Source organism: Hemicordylus capensis, chromosome 3, assembly GCF_027244095.1.
Source record: "Hemicordylus capensis ecotype Gifberg chromosome 3, rHemCap1.1.pri, whole genome shotgun sequence".
NCBI lineage: Eukaryota > Metazoa > Chordata > Lepidosauria > Squamata > Cordylidae > Hemicordylus > Hemicordylus capensis.
Genome location: NC_069659.1, coordinates 157,804,284 through 157,822,275, shown reverse-complemented (window position 1 = coordinate 157,822,275; position 17,992 = coordinate 157,804,284). Strand labels below are relative to the sequence as shown.

Genomic DNA, 17,992 nt, shown 5'->3' with positions numbered 1-17,992 from the left:
CCCCCCGGTCCGGTTCGGTTTCGAACCGGTTCGGATCCGAACCGAACCGGTTCGGATCACAAAAAGTGGCTGGTTTTGAAGGGGACATTGTGTTCTACCTGCCACCCAAATTTCAAGTCGATTGGACCTTCCTCTGATTTTTTACAAATTTTTTTCAAAAAATAAATTTTTGCCCATAACTCACAATGTGGAGCCCTTAGGGGCAAAAAAGCTGGGGTGGGTGGTAGCCACCCATGGGTGTCCTCCACCCCAAAAATCCCAAGGCAATTGGTGGCTCCTAGTATTATTGGTGAATTTCTGAAGAAAAATTTTTTTTCCATTGGCTAGAATGGGGGTTCGGGTCTGCCCCAGACCCACCTCTGTGGGGTGGCAGCACCCCCAAAGTGGGTCCGGGGCCATGGCAAAAATGCCCTCAGTCCCTCCCAGCAATCCCCGTAGAGATAGGAGTGATGGTTCTGTTGTTTTTCTGAGGTATTCTGAGTGTAGATTCTATGATAGCTTATGAGATTTCCAATGAGACACCATGAATCCACTCTCATTTGCTATCACAGAATCCACACTCACTCAGAACACCTCAGAAAAACAACAGAACCATCACTCCTATCTCTACGGGGATTGCTGGGAGGGACTGAGGGCATTTTTGCCATGGCCCCGGACCCACTTTGGGGGTGCTGCCACCCCACAGAGGCGGGTCTGGGGCAGCCCCGAACCCCCATTCTAGCCAATGGAAAAAAAATTTTTCTTCAGAAATTCACCAATAATACTAGGAGCAACCCAACAATTGCCACCCCATCTTTTTGGCGCCTCTCTCTGGGCGCCCTAACACGTAACACCTAGTCAGTCCATCTTAATGCCTACCTACTACCACCACTCCTATCCAAGCAAGTAAGAGGAGGACACTCAGAGAGACAACACCCACTCTCTGATCTAACAAAAAGGCCACAGCTGTGCTGCCTGCCAGCACAGCAGCAGCAGCGGAGCAGCACACTAAGCACAAGAGCAGCACACACAGAGAAGAAGCAGGAGGCGGAGCAGCAGAGCAGCAGACCTGCTGCTCCGCATGATGGGTGACGTGATGCCCAAAGAAACCACCGCCTCACTCAGTGCCTGCCACTGACTAGGCCCGACAGACAGAAGCCAGCCAACCTGCTCTGCTCTGCTCTGATGCTCCCCATGGATGATGCACACACACCCTACATCTGCATCCCAATGACCAGACCAGACCAGACCAAGTGCGCAGAGTCAGCACAGGCCAGCAGCCACCAGCCCAGCAACAACAACAGCTACTACTGCTACCACCACAGCCAGTGTTGCCGCTACAATAACATTCCCAGTCCAGTCACGCGCGCCACAGCCTGAGCCTAGCACACAGCCAACAGCTGCTGCCAGCCAGTGCCTGGCAAGCCCAGCCAACATGAGGAGGAGAGAGCTAACAAGTAGACGGCGCACGCACATCACCAACCCATCACGACGGCGCAACTGCAAGGGGAGAGGGCACAATTACAGGCAGAAGGAGGAGGAGGAGGAGGAGGAGGCGGGCGAGGCAATCCTAGCACAGATTTGAAAGTTTAAAATCCACCAGGACATCTTCTAGAATCTAGACTTCTGTTTTTTCTACCACCAGCTGTAGTGTCTAGTTAGTCAGTGTGCTGTGCAGCTGAGCTGAGCTGAGCTGAGCTGCATGTGAGGAAGGGTGACTGTAGCTAGTTCTTTAGTTTCAGCAGACTGAGCATTGAGCATGGGCAGTGGCCTTGGGAAGCAACACAATTACACGACACTCACCTGCTGCTGCTGGTTCTAGAAGTTGCCTCTTCTCGTCTTCACCTCTTCGTGTGTGTGTGTGTGTGTGTGTGCAGTGAGTGCATGCCTTTTGCCTTGCTGGAAAGAAATGCTTCTCTGGTCCACCACCACATATCTGCTCAAGGACACAGAGGCCCAAGGCAGAGGTGGTGGCACCAGTGTGAGTGCATGTGTGCTGGTGGTGTTTGCCACCACAGGTGTTTTGTGTGTGTATGTGTGCGCTGCTAGCTAGGAGGGGGGAGGGAGGCAGGGAGGGAGGCTGGGAGGCAGGGGGGAGGAAAGGGGAGGGGGAGAGGGATGTAGAGGGGATTGAAGGGGGGAGGGTCCGGCTCAGAGTTGGTCAGCCACATATTTGTGCACACACGTGCTCACGTGTGTGCTTCGGTGGGAGAGACCAGACTCTCATCATCTGCCAGACCGGGGTTGGGGGCAGTTGAGGCGGTGGTGGGCTGGAAGGGAGGGAGGATGGAAGGTGGTGAAGAGGAAGGGGAGAGGATGAGAGGGGAAGGATGGAGGGAGTTGGAGGGGGGAGGAAAAAAACATGTAGACAGACACACACCACACTACACACAGAAAGCATCCACACACAGAGACAGTGCTAGGCATCCATTCACACAGACAGACAGACAGACAGACACACAACAGGAAGAGACAGACTGAGCCTGCACCACACACACACACACACACAGACCCAATTCCCCCCCTGCACAGTTATCAATCAATATGTTGTGTTGGCAGCCAGTTCATTGCTATTCTGATGGTTTTGGGTTTTTTTGCCATCAGCCAACATCAACAGTGACCACAATCAAGATGAACATAAGATGATAATAATTCATTCGTTTCATTTCAAAAAATCACCCAATCATTTTCTCCATGTAAACCAAGCCCCCCACACATGATTTCTGGTGACATTTTCAATAAAATCAATTCATTTGGCATTCATCATTTTGTTCTCCCTTTGTCACCTTTTTTTCTTTCTTTTGCATAATTTTGAGGCTTGATTTTGACATGGGGTTTTTAAAGAAAAAATTATTTACATGTTTATTTACATACAGTATTTACATATCTACACTGCATTTTTGAACGTATACCCGCCGCTGCCGCTAAGTCTAGTACTCCGTGGGCTGTGCTACTTTGGGGGGGTGTGCCGTGCCCACGCCAGGTCCCCAAATGCTGACAGGTGGATAGATAAAGGGCCTGTGCTGGTCAGCATTGGGTTTCTTTTTAGGTGGGCGTGGGCATTGTAAACATCTGGCCAGTCGCAGCACTACAACTACTACTACAACTGCATCTCTGTGTGGGCACACTACACGCTGCGACTGGCTGGCACGGCTCAGCATCTGTCACGTCAGCTCAGCTAGAGGTGGAAGGGGGGAGGGTAGGGATAAGCAGAGGTCGAGCCAGGCAGGTGACCAACCATGGGGCAACCCACGGTAATCACTCGCCCGTCTCAAACTGCAGCTTGGGGTAGCCCAACAAGGGGAGGTTCACCTTAAGGAAGACCAGCTGCTCCACCAGACCAGGGTCCAAGCGGGAGCGAGAGGGTGTCACCACGTCCCCGGCACGTGAAAACACCCGCTCGCTCTGGACACTGGTTGGGGGGCAGGAGAGGAGGCGCACAGCCACCACCGCCAGGTCCGGCCAGACTTGGCGGCGGCTCGCCCAGAACTGTGCGCAGTCCACGCCGTCTCCCTCCACAGGCTCCTCCAAGTACTGCGCAACGCATTGCTCAGCACTGGAGGGGGGCCTGGCAGGTCGAGCCTCCCGCATACCAGGCATGGCGCCATAGCAGAACCGCTGAAACCACTGGGCGGATCTCGAGTCGGTAGCAAATGGCTGCTGCGATGGCGCCGCCTGGGATGCCGCGCTGCTGGACTGGGAAGAGGGAGGGGAAGGGGAAGCTGACGCCGGCTGGCCGCCCATGCTGCTGCTGGGTGCGGGTTGGGCCGCGAGGGCTGCCCCCGCACCACTACCAACACCCTGGTCTCTGCGGGCCCTAGCGGCCTCCTCCTCCCTAACCTTCTCGACCAGGATGCCCTTCCACCTGGGCAAGTCGTCGGCACTCACGGCATTGCCCTTGAGGGCTGGGTGACAGAGACAAGCGAGGACATACTCCTCCCTGTCTCCCAGCACATCAACGAGCCGCTTGTCAACCCCAGACCTCAGCCTCCCAGCCAGAGCACGACCCTCTGGCGTGGTCAGAGAGATATGGAGTCCACCCATCAGCTTCTCGAGACCAACAGCTGTGGGCAGCGCCTGGCTCAAGGGAGTGGTGTCGCCACACAAGCCCTTCGTGGCAAGCTGGAAGGGCTCGAGTGCCGACACCGCCTCGGACATCTGCTTCCACTCTGCGTTCGAGAAGTCGCAGACATCCAAGGACTCGTCCCTCGCCAGGGCGACAAGGGCTCTCTCCTGCTCCAACAGGCGCTGGAACAGGAGGAAGGTGGAGTTCCACCGCGTCTCCACATCCGTAGGGATGAGATGGCGAGGAAGGCCAAGGTCATCCTGCTTCTGGCGAAGCAGTCTCCTGGACTTCTCGCTGCGGTGGAAGTGGGCGGCCAGCTTGCGGGACTTATCCACAAGCGTGGCCGTGGCAGCAACAGCACCTGCGATGGGGCGGGCCCCCTTCTCCTGGGACGCCCTCAGCTCCTTAAGGCCAAGGGCGTCCCTGACGGTCAGATGGAGCGTGTGTGCCATACACCGTATGTTCACACAGTCCATGACTGTCTCGACAGCGGCGGTAACGTTGGCTCCATTGTCGGTGACAATGAAGCCGCGGGAGAGGTGTGGACACCCGCCAATCCACTCCTCTATCTGGCGGTCGAGTACGGCCGCCACCTCCTCCGCGGTGTGCCTCGTGTCCATCGTCTCCACGTGCAGGACGGCCCACCTGTGCCGTAGTGCATCGGGAGCCGCGCCGGACCCGGAAGCATCGCCCGCGGAGGTCCCCTCACTCTCCGGTCCCCACCAGTGGGCAGTGAGGGCCAGGAAAGAAGCGTGCATCCCACTGACACTGGTCCAGAGGTCAGTCGTGAAATGCACGCTTGTCCCGGCCGGAGCTGCACGCAGCTCGGCCGACACGAGCTCCCTGCACCGGCGGTACAGGGAGGGGACCACGTTCCGGCTGAACGTCGTCCTTGAGGGGATGACGTATTCGGGAGCCAGGTATTGGAGAATACGGCGGAAGCCGTTGTTCTCGACCACCTGAAACGGCTGGTCATCGGTGGAAATCATCTCCCCTATGAGGCGGGTGAGGTGATGATGGTCCACGCGAACAATACGCTGGCTGCCCGAGGACTGCGTCCACCGCTGGACGGGCAGTGTAGCCTGCCTGCTGGCTGGCACACTGCCGCTGCCCGCCCTAGTGGCAGATGCACAAGGCGCACTAGCGCTGCCAGCCTGTCCCCTGAGACCTGGGTGGTGACGCTCTAGGTGTCTCCACATAGGCGTCGTACCCAGGTGCGCAGGGTCCCTTCCACGGCTGACAAGCATCCTGCAGTGGACACAGCGGGCGTGGAATGGGTCATCTTGAGGAACCTCAAAATGCACCCATGCACCACTGCCCTTGGCCTCCTGCGCCCTGGGCGCCGTCCTAGGCCGTTTCTCGCAGGGTGGCTGCAGTCCTAGGGGGGGGGGCGGCCGCCGCTGCCTGCCCACTGCTGCCACCCAACCCGCCCCTTCCGCCCTCCACAGCGGAGGAAGGGCCCGGCTGAACTGGCATCGGAGAGGCAGGCCTCTCCTCCACCACCTCGCCAGACCGCTCCCCACCAGAGTGTCGGGCTTCACGAGGGGGGGCCCCACTGAGCGGCGAAAGGATAGGGGGAAGGGGCCCCAGAGGGAGGGAGAACCTGGCTGCATCGCTGCCAGCCGCACGGTCCTCACCGCCCTCTACCTGCTCTTCCAACTCCACAGTCTCCTCCACCTCAACAACTGGCGGTAGCTCAGCAGCACCTGGTGCCGCCGGCGAGGAGGGACCCGCCACAGCCCTAACAGTGCCTCTGCCTCTGCCGCGATTGGCGGCAGCAGGCGTGGGGAACTGAATCCTGCGCACCAAAGATGGGGCCGGAGCAAAGAATTCTCCAATGGGGAGAACTGGGGTGTCCTCAGGCTCCCCGCGTCCTCTCCCTCCCCGTGCCGCAGGCGCACCCCGCACCTGGCCTCTCCCACCTCTGCCTGCCAGCCTTGAGCGAGCCCTGCCCGCCACACGGCGCTCAGACATGCTGCTAGGTCAGAAGGAGGGAGACTTTAGGAGGAAGGCCAGACAGGGTCAAAAAAATAATTTGGAGGGGCTTAGGGGCCAAAAAAAAGGCAGCTGATTTGGAGGCGGCGGGGGGGAAGTTTGTTTTGAAAAAAGGAAGCCAATGGGGGGGAAAGGAAGACTTTTTGATATGGGGGGGGAAGCCAATCGAAGTGAGGGGGAGGGTGTCCTTTTTGAATTTGGGAGTCAACCACCAAGCCAATTGGGGAGATGGGTCTGGGAGGGTTTTTTTTTAGAAAAATAGGGGGTTAAAGGGTGGAACCCCGGTGTGGGAGGGTGGCACGGGCAGTTGGGTGGAGTAGTTGTGGTGTGGGTGGCAAGTTTTTAGCTTTTTTGGGGGGGGGAGTGGATGGGGGGAGGGCACAGCACCTACCGGGGGTGGGGGAGGGATGCAGTCAACGCTTGGGAACCTGCAGATCAAAGGAGGAAACCCTTATTTAGTGAACTGGAACACAAAGTGTGGGTTCTGGGGGGTGGTTCAAACTCAATGCAGCCTATTTAGTGACTCTAAATTGCACACAACCAAAACCAGAACCCAGTCACACCAACACAGAGGTTGAACCCACCCACTCTGTGACTCTGCCTGCCCAATGCCATGGCAAGCAAGCAGCAGCAAACACTTGATGGCAGCCTCATGGATTGAACATCATGATCATCATCATGCGTGTGTATTGGCCCAGCATGTAGTGGCAGCATCAGAGCCCAGCCAGGACCCCACTCAGACTGCCCCAGAGGCAAGGAAGCACTCTGGCATGGCATGGGCCCAGCATGTAGTGGCAGCATCAGAGCCCAGCCAGGACCCCACTCAGACTGCCCCAGAGGCAAGGAAGCACTCTGGCATGGCATGGGCCCAGCATGTAGTGGCAGCATCAGAGACCAGCCAGGACCCCACTCAGACTGCCCCAGAGGCAAGGAAGCACTCTGGCATGGCATGGGCCCAGCAGTGGCAGCATCGCATCAGAACCCTGGACCCCACTCAGACTGCCCCAGAGGCAAGGAAGCACTCTGGCATGGCATGGGCCCAGCAGTGGCAGCATCGCATCAGAACCCTGGACCCCACTCAGACTGCCCCAGAGGCAAGGAAGCACTCTGGAAGGCACCTGTTCAAAAACCACCTGCAAGACGCATGCAATGCAACGCAACACACAGCAGCAATTTCTTTACTGGGCATGGGCATGAAGACACAAGTTTTACAACAGTACATCTCCTCTCCAAGGTTCCCTCCCTCCTCCCCACACCCAAATGCATTTCAGAATAGGGGTGTCCCTATTTAAAACCGCCAGCTAGGGAGAGAAAGGGGCAACAAAAGGTGCACAATCGCACACGCACTAACCCCTCTTCTTCCGGTCCTTCTCCTGCCGCTCACTGCTGGTCACGGATTCGCCGCCGCCAGCCAGCCACCCTGGGCTGAGACACAGCAGGGCGGCCGCACGAGGCACACAGGCAACCGGGGTAGTTCAACAACGATGGAGGGGCAGAAGTGAGGAGACAACACTGTTTGTGTCGCTCAACTCACCCCCAAGCAGAGACAAAATCAACCAAAAACTATAAAAAGAAAAAAAAACCGATGGCAGCCGCCAGGTGGGTAGGCTACTGTGTGTGGCTGCAGCTGTGGGAGAGGAGGTGGAAAGTGAAGGGGAGCAGAGAGAGAAAAGACTAAGAGAGAGAGAAAAGAGAGGGGGGGCAGGGACAAAGAGAAAGAGAGGAGAGAGAGAGAAAAGAAAGAGAGAGAGAGGAGAAAGAGAGATGATAGAGAGAAAGAGGAGAGAGGAGAAGCGCAGCGCAGCAGGGAGGGGGGATTCAGGTGTGGGGGGAGGACACAGCAGTAGCAGCGGTCCAAAGAGGTGGGGGGAGCAGAGAGGGTGTGTGTGGTTGGGGCTAGTGTGTGGCAGGGGGCCTGGGGTAAGTGGAGAGAGTCGGGGGCAAGGAGGAAAAGAGGTGGGGTGGGGGGAGCAGAGAGGGTGTGTGTGGTTGGGGCTAGTGTGTGGCAGGGGGCCTGGGGTAAGTGGAGAGAGTCGGGGGCAAGGAGGAAAAGAGGTGGGGTGGGGGGAGCAGAGAGGGTGTGTGTGGTTGGGGCTAGTGTGTGGCAGGGGGCCTGGGGTAAGTGGAGAGAGTCGGGGGCAAGGAGGAAAAGAGGTGGGGTGGGGGGAGCAGAGAGGGTGTGTGTGGTTGGGGGCTAGTGTGTGGCAGGGGGCCTGGGGTAAGTGGAGAGAGTCGGGGGCAAGGAGGAAAAGAGGTGGGGTGGGGGAGCAGAGAGGATGTGTGTAGTTGGGGCTAGTGTGTGGCAGGGGGGCCTGGGGTGAGTGGAGAGAGTCGGGGGCAAGGAGGAAAAGAGGTGGGGTGGGGGGAGCAGAGAGGGTGTGTGTGGTTGGGGGCTAGTGTGTGGCAGGGGGCCTGGGGTAAGTGGAGAGAGTCGGGGGCAAGGAGGAAAAGAGGTGGGGTGGGGGAGCAGAGAGGGTGTGTGTGGTTGGGGCTAGTGTGTGGCAGGGGGCCTGGGGTGAGTGGAGAGAGTCGGGGGCAAGGAGGAAAAGAGGTGGGGTGGGGGGAGCAGAGAGGGTGTGTGTGGTTGGGGGCTAGTCTGTGGCAGGGGGCCTGGGGTAAAAAAAAAAAAAAACACCTGGGAACAATGGGCAGAAAGTCTGGGGGGGGGGGGGGGAGAGGAACCAACAACAACCAGCAGGGAGGAATGGGACACACACACAGCAAAACCAGAACCAAAAGAAGCTAATTGATTTCACACAAAAAACCAAAGTAACTAAGACAGGACTCAACAGGCAGCAGCAGCAGCACCAGGGAGGATGGGGAACAACACTCAGTCTGGGTGGGAGGGGGCAGGCAGGGCAGGAGTGGAGGAGGAGGTGGCAGTGGGGGGAGTGGGTTTCTGGAGGGGAGGGAGGGGGGAAGCTAGGAGCAGGACCACAGGGGAACAATCAAATTTGAATCCAAACAATCTATACACAAAGTAAAAAAAAGGAAACCAAAGGGCAGCCAGAAAGTCTCAGGGCGGGGGGGGGGGGTTTACAACTACCAGGGGGAGGGACTGGGGGAGTGGGTGACACACACAGGGAGCAAAACCAAAACCAGAACCTAATTCCACAAAGAAATCCAAAGAATGCAAGGCTCAACAGGCAGCAGCACAGGAGGGAAACAATCTTATCTGGGTGGGAGGGAGGGAGGGAGGGAGGGAGGGGGGAAGCTAGGAGCAGGGCCAGAGGGGAACAAATTAACAATCAAAATCAGAACACAAGGAATCAAATTGCAGCAATAATATAAACTAAATCCTCAGAAACACAACTCAGACAGGCAGCCAGCAATAACAATAGCTATTAATTAAAAACCAAAATCAGCAAATATATAAATTTACACAGAAGCAATAATTGAATGCAACTCAAAAAGTGGAACAAAAGTCAGGCAAGGCACAAAAACAGGAAAGCAATGCAGAAGAGGGGGGTGGGGGGGGGGAAGGAGGGAAAGCCAAAACTTTGGAAGAAGGGTTGAGAGAGAAAGGGTGAAGAGAACAGAAAACACACAACAGGAAAAGTTGGAAAAAGTTGAGGGGAAAGTATTAAAGAGGTTTGGACAGAGACAGACAGAGGGCAGATGGACAAGGTGGCACACAACAACACACACAGAGAGCAGAGAGACAGACACACACTAATGTGACACACAGTCAGCAGGGACTCACAGCAGACACCAGCAGCAAAAGAGCAAGCAAGGTCTCAGAGATGATCCCACAACTGCAGCCAAGAGAAGTTTCCAGAGAAGAGGCTTGGGTTTATATAGGTTTGAAATTCCCTCCTTTGGGAGCCCCCACCTTTGCACTCCCCCACGGCCAACAGGGTGCCAGCTCTCAACAGTGCAACAGCCAAGCAGCCTACCAGACCAAAGGACTCATTCTGGCCAATCAAAGGATCAATAGCGCAGCCAATACAATGCCTGAAAATAGCATCACAAAATGGATGCTAGGAGCAAAAGTTTCAGGAATGAGCCACAAAATGGAGGACACACTTCAAACTTTAAAGGGACACTCCAGAGACTCAATTGAACTCCCGAACCGGTTCGGGAAACCCGAGCCGGTTCGGAGCCGAACCGACTCGGATTCGGTCCGGATCGGTCCCAGAAGGGCCCGATTCGGTCCGGGATCGAACCGCCGGATCCGGACCGGTTCGGGACGAACCGATCCGGATCCGGACCGAACCGCACATCACTAATGACCACATACCTGAACATGGTTGCCTCCAGTTTGGCATTATGTCCAAAAGTGGCCTTATTATTTGCATAGCAACTCCAGATCAGGGTTGGAACCAAAGTTTATCTCATGTGTAATTCAAAAGATAATTTCAGGGTTCCTTCAAGGAGGTGTGCAGCATATTTATACCATCCAAAAGAGCTTTGGGGGGAAGGGGAGAGATGTGAAAATCACTCCCCCTCCCCTTTCATGCCTGGTCCGCTGCACAAAGCAGCCTTCAGCGCAGAGATGCTGAAAGCTGATTATGGATCTGACATCTGGTGTCAGAGGGCTGCTTTGGATATCAGCTATTATCAGGAAATACTGCCATCCAACATGATGGTAATAAGCTAGTTTGTAAACTGGTTTATAATTAGTTAGTTAGTTAGTACATTTGTATACAACTCTATACAAAAAAACCTCCCTGGGCAGTTCACAATCTTAAAACCATTAAAACATTAACATGATTAAAACAATTTTAAAATACACTAAAAACTCTAAAAACCAAAGCTTTACAATAGGCATGTGTCCGAAACGTTTCGGAGGCCATTATGAAGGCCTCCGAAATGTTTTGGCACTGGGGGCAGTTTTGGCGCCGGCAGGGGTAGCACTTTAAGGGCGGGGGAGGGTGTACTCACCCCTCCCGCCACATTTCGCCTGCTGGTGCGTTGTTTGCACGCGCACTCGCAACTTCCAGCCACTTCCGGCCGACAGGGCAAATGGGGCAGCAGAGAGGAATGCTGCCGCCATGAGGGGCTTAAAAAATACAACGCGCCAGCAGGGGAAATGCGGCAGGAGGGGTGAATACACCCTCCCCTGCCCTTAAAGTGCTATCCCTGCCAGTGCCGAAGATTTTTGTGCACATCCCTACTTTACAATTATAAATTAAAGCCTGGCTAAACAGGTAAGATTTCAGGTCCTTTTTAAAAAAACTTTCAGAGAAAAGGAAACTCTAATTCCATTAGGAAGCACGTTCCAGAGTCCCGGGGCAACTCTAGAAAAGGCCCGGTCTCAAGTCACCACCAATCAAGCTGGTGGAAACAGCAACCAGACCTCCATAGTGACCTTAATAGGCAGCGGGGTTGATTATGAAGAAGGCGTAATGTCTGTGACTGGGGTAGGAGTGGAACAATCTGTATGGTGTCAGACCTGGTTACTGGATCCTGGTCTTCCTCCAAACATTTGAAAGTGCCAGCAAGATGGGTGATTTGTATGAAAAGGCAGCTCTCTCTCTCTTGCTCTCGCTCTCTGTCTAACTCTTGTTCCACCTGCTGCTTTTCTCCTGCAGCCCATCAGCTACTTTTCACCACAGTATGGTAGGGTTACATGCATCTGGAAGCCAACCTGAGGGGAGAGGGATATACAGAGGGAAATGAGGATAGTGGTAGGTGAAGGAATGGTTCAGTCAATTACAATTCCTTTATTCACAGACCAGCACAATGAAGGAATGGTTACAATCCTCTTCCCAATTTTTCTGTTTCCCCACTGTTTCACAGCTGTTCAATGAAGACCTAGATGTGTACTTCCAGCATGAAATAAACTGGATTTAGGATGCAGCAACAGAATACACAACAGGCTCCTGAGTGACATAAAACTGGGATGCTAGCAGTAATGAATGACTGTGGCATTATCTCTTTTTCTCTCTTCACAGGAAAGCAAGATAATCCAGAGGCAGAAAGCTACTGCTAATAAGATCATGCAATAAAGTGCATGTATTTGAGAGAAGAGAGTTCTAAAATGCCATAACAACTACTCTTAATGATTATAGATAGATAAAGACTGCAGGGGGGCAGAGAGAATAACCTCAACCACTCTTATTTTTATTTATTTTAGCATTGCAAATCCCTGCATACTAAATCAAGAAGTCTATTGGAGTTGACAAAATGGCCCATTGTAAGTAAGAAGCATCCTATTCTCACAGTACTGGCTTGCAGAGGCGTAACTATAGGGGGGGCAGGGGGGGCACGTGCCCTGGGCGCCATCTTTTCTGGTCACGTGGGGGGCGCCGCCATGACCAAATTTTTTTATTTTTTTTTTAAATGTTAATACAAATGTTTCCTGCTCAGTGCAGCAGTGCTGCAGCAGTCAAGGGAGCGCGTCGGTGCCCCCTTCCCCACGAGCGGTCCCTTCTGTGCCGCCTGCGCCCCCCCCCCGCATTGCTTTGCTGGCGCCTGGCGGCCAGTCAGTGGCCTGGCTTGGCAGCAGCGGCGGGCACTTGTGAGGAAAAACCTAAGTATAATGTAGTATGTGGGGGGGCAGGGGGGGTGCGGGGGGCGCCATTTCAGTGCTTGCCCCGGGCGCCGATTTCCCTAGTTACGCCTCTGCTGGCTTGGCAGCAGGAATCAGTAAATATTACTATGCTGCATCTTCCAAATTCTCTAAGGCCATAACTTGTATACTGCTGGAAAATAAAAGAGCACAAGATGCCAGGAATAATTAGCCCACACCCTTCCCACTTTCCCAGGCACATTTTAGCTAAGAAGGGTCTGACTTACAATACTATATTTTGAAGGAAACATGTTGAAAACATTGTCATTAAATCGTTTACTGAATGACTGCTGTTCCAAGGAGGCATTTGTGTCGTATCTTTCTCCACTATGCCGAGATCCCACAGAAGGGGAACCCTGGCCCCTGTCATGCCGTGGGATTGCAGCAGTACTTCTTTTAACCCCATGAACTCTGCCTGTATTTCCAGGACATCAGCCCTTGAGAGATTAGGAGGAAAGCCAAGAAGTCTATTTCTTGACAAATAGGCAATGGCCAGGTTACTTCGTTCTCACTGTTGTTTCATGCAGGGGGAAAATGCATTGTATGGAAGGAACTATGATGAGTAGAGCAGAGCTAAAATTACTTGCTTTTTTATGAATTTTTTTTTTTGGCAATGCCAAAATGTTTGATTTCCCCCAGTAATTTTCTACACTTCAGACCATAATGTTTGTTTAATGTTTGTATGTTTCTATCATTTGCCCTCACCTTCATTTAACCTCAGTGACTTAATTTAATGACATCTAGGAGTCATATCAGAGAGCACTAAAATATCATCCCACTCACCGCCTAATCTCTGGCTGGGTTGATTCACCAATACAACTAATTCAGGAAGGAAGAAGCAGCATCAGTGAGGGAAATCAATGGCACCAATCAGCATAACATATTTGCACAACCTGTTTTCCAGGAAAAATTCCTACCTTGCTAAAACCCAATAATTTGAGCTCCCATATCAAAACAGACATATATCTAGCACAGTCACTTTCATGAGTGGTCCACAAAATGATGCTGAGTCTAGACATGTGAGCACTGGGTTTCAAGCTCTGCTCAGCTATAATACCTGATGAAAAGCATTGACAGAACACCATTGTACTGTATGTAATAGACAAGCTGGAAACAAAGGATTAAAATGAGCTACCTTAAGAACTTATTTTTCATGCTGGGATAATACGGTAGAGATGACAGCACATTAGCTGTCCTGAACATGTCTTACCAATATAATCATGAATGGACCTTAGCCTTCCTGAAAAATATGATGGAAATAGCATTGGTTTACAGCATACCACTCTATTTAAAGAACATGTAACACCAAGCCACTTTGTGACTAGTATTGAGAACAGCATTGATGGATCCACAGAACTGCTTGAGTGAGCTCAGGAGCTTGATGCTCAAGCATGAGGATCCCCTCTGCTTTGCCTTTTTTCCTTCTGGAAAAAACTACACGTGAAGAAAATAAGCACAGTTTGTTTGTATGAACTGACCCCTTGTCTTTAAAATATGATTGATTGATAAGATATCCCTCAAACATAGCAGAGAATATTAGGTACTGATCTCATTAAACATGCCATTCTTAATGTAGCAATTGCTTTGATGCAAATGGGAGTATTTGTTAGAAGATGCCACTAGACTTTTATACATATTAACATATGAACTTTTATACATGCACGACATACAGGGTGGTATATTCTGTGCTAAAGAAATCAAAATTATGTTCCAGTGTACCCTGAATTCTTCATCAAGAAAATGTATGGAGTTTTTTTCCATGTAGTTATGCACTAGAGTACGATACATATAGAAAACAATCACTGCCTATTTGTTGAACTAGACCAGGGATTCTAACCTCATGTGCTCAGATGTTGTTAGACTATAATTCCTATCATCTGCAATCACAAGGCATTGATGGGATGATGGGAGTTATAGTACAAAACAAAAAATATATGTAGCATACTGGGATGTATGTACCACAAAAAGAACCAAAAAGATCCCCCATAAAACTAGCCAATGGAAAGGAAAGAATAACCACAATATAATGGAAAATTACTATATTGGAAAGTGTATTCCATATGGATCAATTGAATGTAGATAAAACAATGATGAGCAAGCCTTGCACCTACTTTCACAAGAGCATTTTCCAGAAGCAACAAAAGAGGTAGCACAGTACTGAGTGTTTCTTCAGCTCAAATCTCTTAGATACAAGTATGTTTCTACTGCATTTGGCAATACAACTAGTCTATTATCAAGAAATTTGAGTATACCGATTAATGTCAACTCACAAGATCCATGTCTACCAGCCCTTGATAAAGAACTATTTCAAAATGGAAGTCACTGGATAACCATAGTGTGTGGATGTCTTCACCAACAATTTCATCTTAGGGACTCCATTGCTCTGTTTTGATATATAGTTTGTGGACTCTATGGTTTATATCGTCATTTCCACTGTGGATTCTATTGTTTCTTGTTGTATATACCATTGTTCTATTTACATCCAATTGAGCCATACTGAATACACTTTCCAGTATAGTAATTTTCCGTCATATTGTGGTTATTCTTTTCATTCCATTGGCTTGTTTTATGGGAGATCTTTTTGGTTCCTTTTGTGGCACGGGAGTTGTAGTCCAACACTGAGGCAAATGTAAAACATTTGTCTAGTTCAGATGTTCTAAATGTTGGGAGCGCCTTGTTTGTTTGTTTGTTTGTTTGTTTGTTTGATTTATAGACCGCCCTTACAAAATAGCTTAGGGCAGTTCACAAACATCAAAGACCCTTTAAAACAATTTAAGAGCACTGGAAGGCCAGGCCGAACAGGTAGGTCTTCAGGGCTCTCCTAAATTCCAATAAAGAATTCAAATTATGGATGTCTGCAGGGAGCGCATTCTACAGTCCAGGAGCGGCTACAGAGAAGGCCCACCTCTGGGTCACCACCAGATGAGCTGGTGACAACTGGAGCCGAACCTCCTCAGATGACCTTAGCGGGTGGTGGGGATCAGACCAAAGAAGGCGCTTTCTAAGGTAACCTGGACCTAAGCTGTTCAGGGCTTTAAAGGTAATAACCAGCACTTTGTATTTTGCTCAGAAACATATCGGCAGCCAGTGCAACTGTTTCAAAACAGGCATAATATGGTCTCTCTGGGTTGCCCCGGAGACCAGCCTTGCTGCCGCATTTTGAACTAACTGAAGTTTCCGAACTACATACAAAGGCAGCCCCATGTAGAGCACATTGCAGTAGTCAAGCCTAATTAGACAAATGTTTTACATTTTAAAGAATGTTATACAGGGAGGATATTTTTAAAAGCCACATTAGGTTTGGGACTGCACATTATATTTCCACTAAATACTTAGGCACTTTAAGGACTGCTGCTAAATATTCTTATGTTCTTATCAACGGCTACTAGTCAGAAGGCTATAGGCCACCTCCAGCCTCAAAGGCAGGATGCCTCTGAGTACCAGTTGCAGGGGAGTAACAGCAGGAGAGAGGGAATGCCCTCAACTCCTGCCTGTGTCTTCCAGCGGCATCTGGTGGGCCACTGTGTGAAACAGGATGCTGGACTAGATGGGCCTTGGGCCTGATCCAGCAGGGCTGTTCTTATGTTCTTATATCTGGCAAATGTGTAGAAAACATTGGCCTCCGTTCGGCTGATATCATGGTGGCCCATTTGTACATTCCTATTCACATAAAAGGCACATCCAATCAATTTAAAAGGGCATCATGAAGCAGATAGGAATGCACATCCAGTTGCACATCCATACAGAAGGCTACTTTAGGAGAGCACACAAACTTGCCTAGAGACCAACTACCATCAGTGCGTCTAGTCTGAAATCATCTGAAGATGTGCCTGAAGCTTACTACTTCATTCTTCTTTTTAAAAAATACATGGTGTGGAGAGCGTATATTGGTATAAATAGAAATAGAAAACATATTTACAATTTTAAAAACTGTATGAGTACTCACTTCTGGAAACATAATACAGTACATACAAATGTAGATCTTGATGCTCAGAGAACAGCAATCAAATGTGGTGTGTTGGTAAAAATATTCTTTAAGATCAAATATGGTTTGTAATTAAAATGTATCTTTTGAGTAGCCTACTTTTAAAAAATTCTTCAGCTGTCCATCTCCTTTTAACATCAAATGTTAAAGAAGCAAATTTTGTTCTCCTGCTTCTTAGATCTTAAACATTTTCTGAGCACTTGGCAATATTCTGTGAGCTGTTCTTATGATCAGCCAAAACCAAGCTAAGGAACCAAGCCCAGTCTTGGCTGATCGTAAGAACTGCCAGCATTGTGCCCGATCCCGGTGGTGCTTTGGTGGCAAACCTATCTGCGGAGCCCGCTGCTTAAATGGGGTTAAAGGAGAGAGCAAGCCCTCCCTTTGCCCAGTTTTTCTAATCACTACACTTACTGATTTAAGCTGGCACTGATAGACTGCAGGGCTCCTGGCTGGCATCTGGGGAATCCCCACAATAGGATTAGGGTTAAGATTAGATTTGTGGGGATTAGGATTAGACTCGTGGGGATTTCCAGGGGCCAAGATGACATGTCCTGGCCCCCAATGCTCTCCGTTTCCAGGAGCAGCTGGCAATCCTCTGAGCAGGCAATCTGGCCACCCAGCAAGGACTAGGCAATCATCTGAAGGGAAGGTAAATTTCCAAAGCCTTCCCTGCCACCTGCCTTCAAGCCGTTCTCATGGGCTCCTGGCCAGCATCGGGGGAATCCCCACAATGCAACATGCACTCGCAGAGTGCATTGTGGGATTTCTAGGGGCCGGGGCGATGTGTCCTGGCCCCCAATGCGCCATGCTGCCAGGGGCAGCCAGCAGTCCTCTGGGCAGGTGATCTGGCCACCCAGCAAAGACTAGGCGATCATCTGTGGGGAAGTTTCTGAATCCTTCCCCACTGCCCGCTCTCAAGCCCCTCTCTTTACTTTTGTGACTCCAACTACTTTACTTCAATTCCCACTGATCTTTACAACTCATCATTAGGGACACCATTCAGAGAAGCCAAAGACCAGTCCCTTATTCCAGGTTGGTTTGTTGACCAAAAACAAGGCTGAGCTTGTCCTGTGTGTCCTGTAGTTAAAAACAAAACAAAAGAAATACCAATTCTGTAGTAGCCCAGATTATGAGACACAGAAATTAAATTATATAACCTGTACAAATTATAAACAATAAGTAACCTGCATGATGCCTCAACATCCACTTTTTTCTGTGAAGTGTTTGCACAACCCATTCATCCTCATTGCCTAATGCAACTAAGCTTAAATTCATGTAACTACAGCTGAACATTTCCCTCCCCTCCCTCTGTTGTCTTATCTGTATTAAACTTTAGACTGTAAACTCCATGTGGCATAGAGTTATCTTCTTGTTACTCTGTGAAGCAACATACCCATCACAGGCACTATATATAATCACCACAATAATAAAGATCAGAATGATATCTGCTATG

At 50.8% G+C, this 17,992-nt stretch overlaps 1 long non-coding RNA gene across 4 annotated transcripts in view; it reads right to left on the bottom strand.

Annotated features, from left to right (window-relative positions):
* LOC128351001 (uncharacterized) overlaps nucleotides 1-17,992 on the bottom strand; it is a 161,081-nt gene that overhangs the window by 55,343 nt on the left and 87,746 nt on the right. For 3 of the 4 annotated variants that reach the window (XR_008319544.1, XR_008319545.1, XR_008319546.1), the window contains one exon: nucleotides 11,436-11,630. This is a non-coding gene — a long non-coding RNA (uncharacterized LOC128351001). Of the gene's footprint in view, nucleotides 1-1,782; nucleotides 2,041-11,435; nucleotides 11,631-17,992 lie in introns of those variants that run through there. The other variant, XR_008319543.1, reaches the window with a different exon arrangement.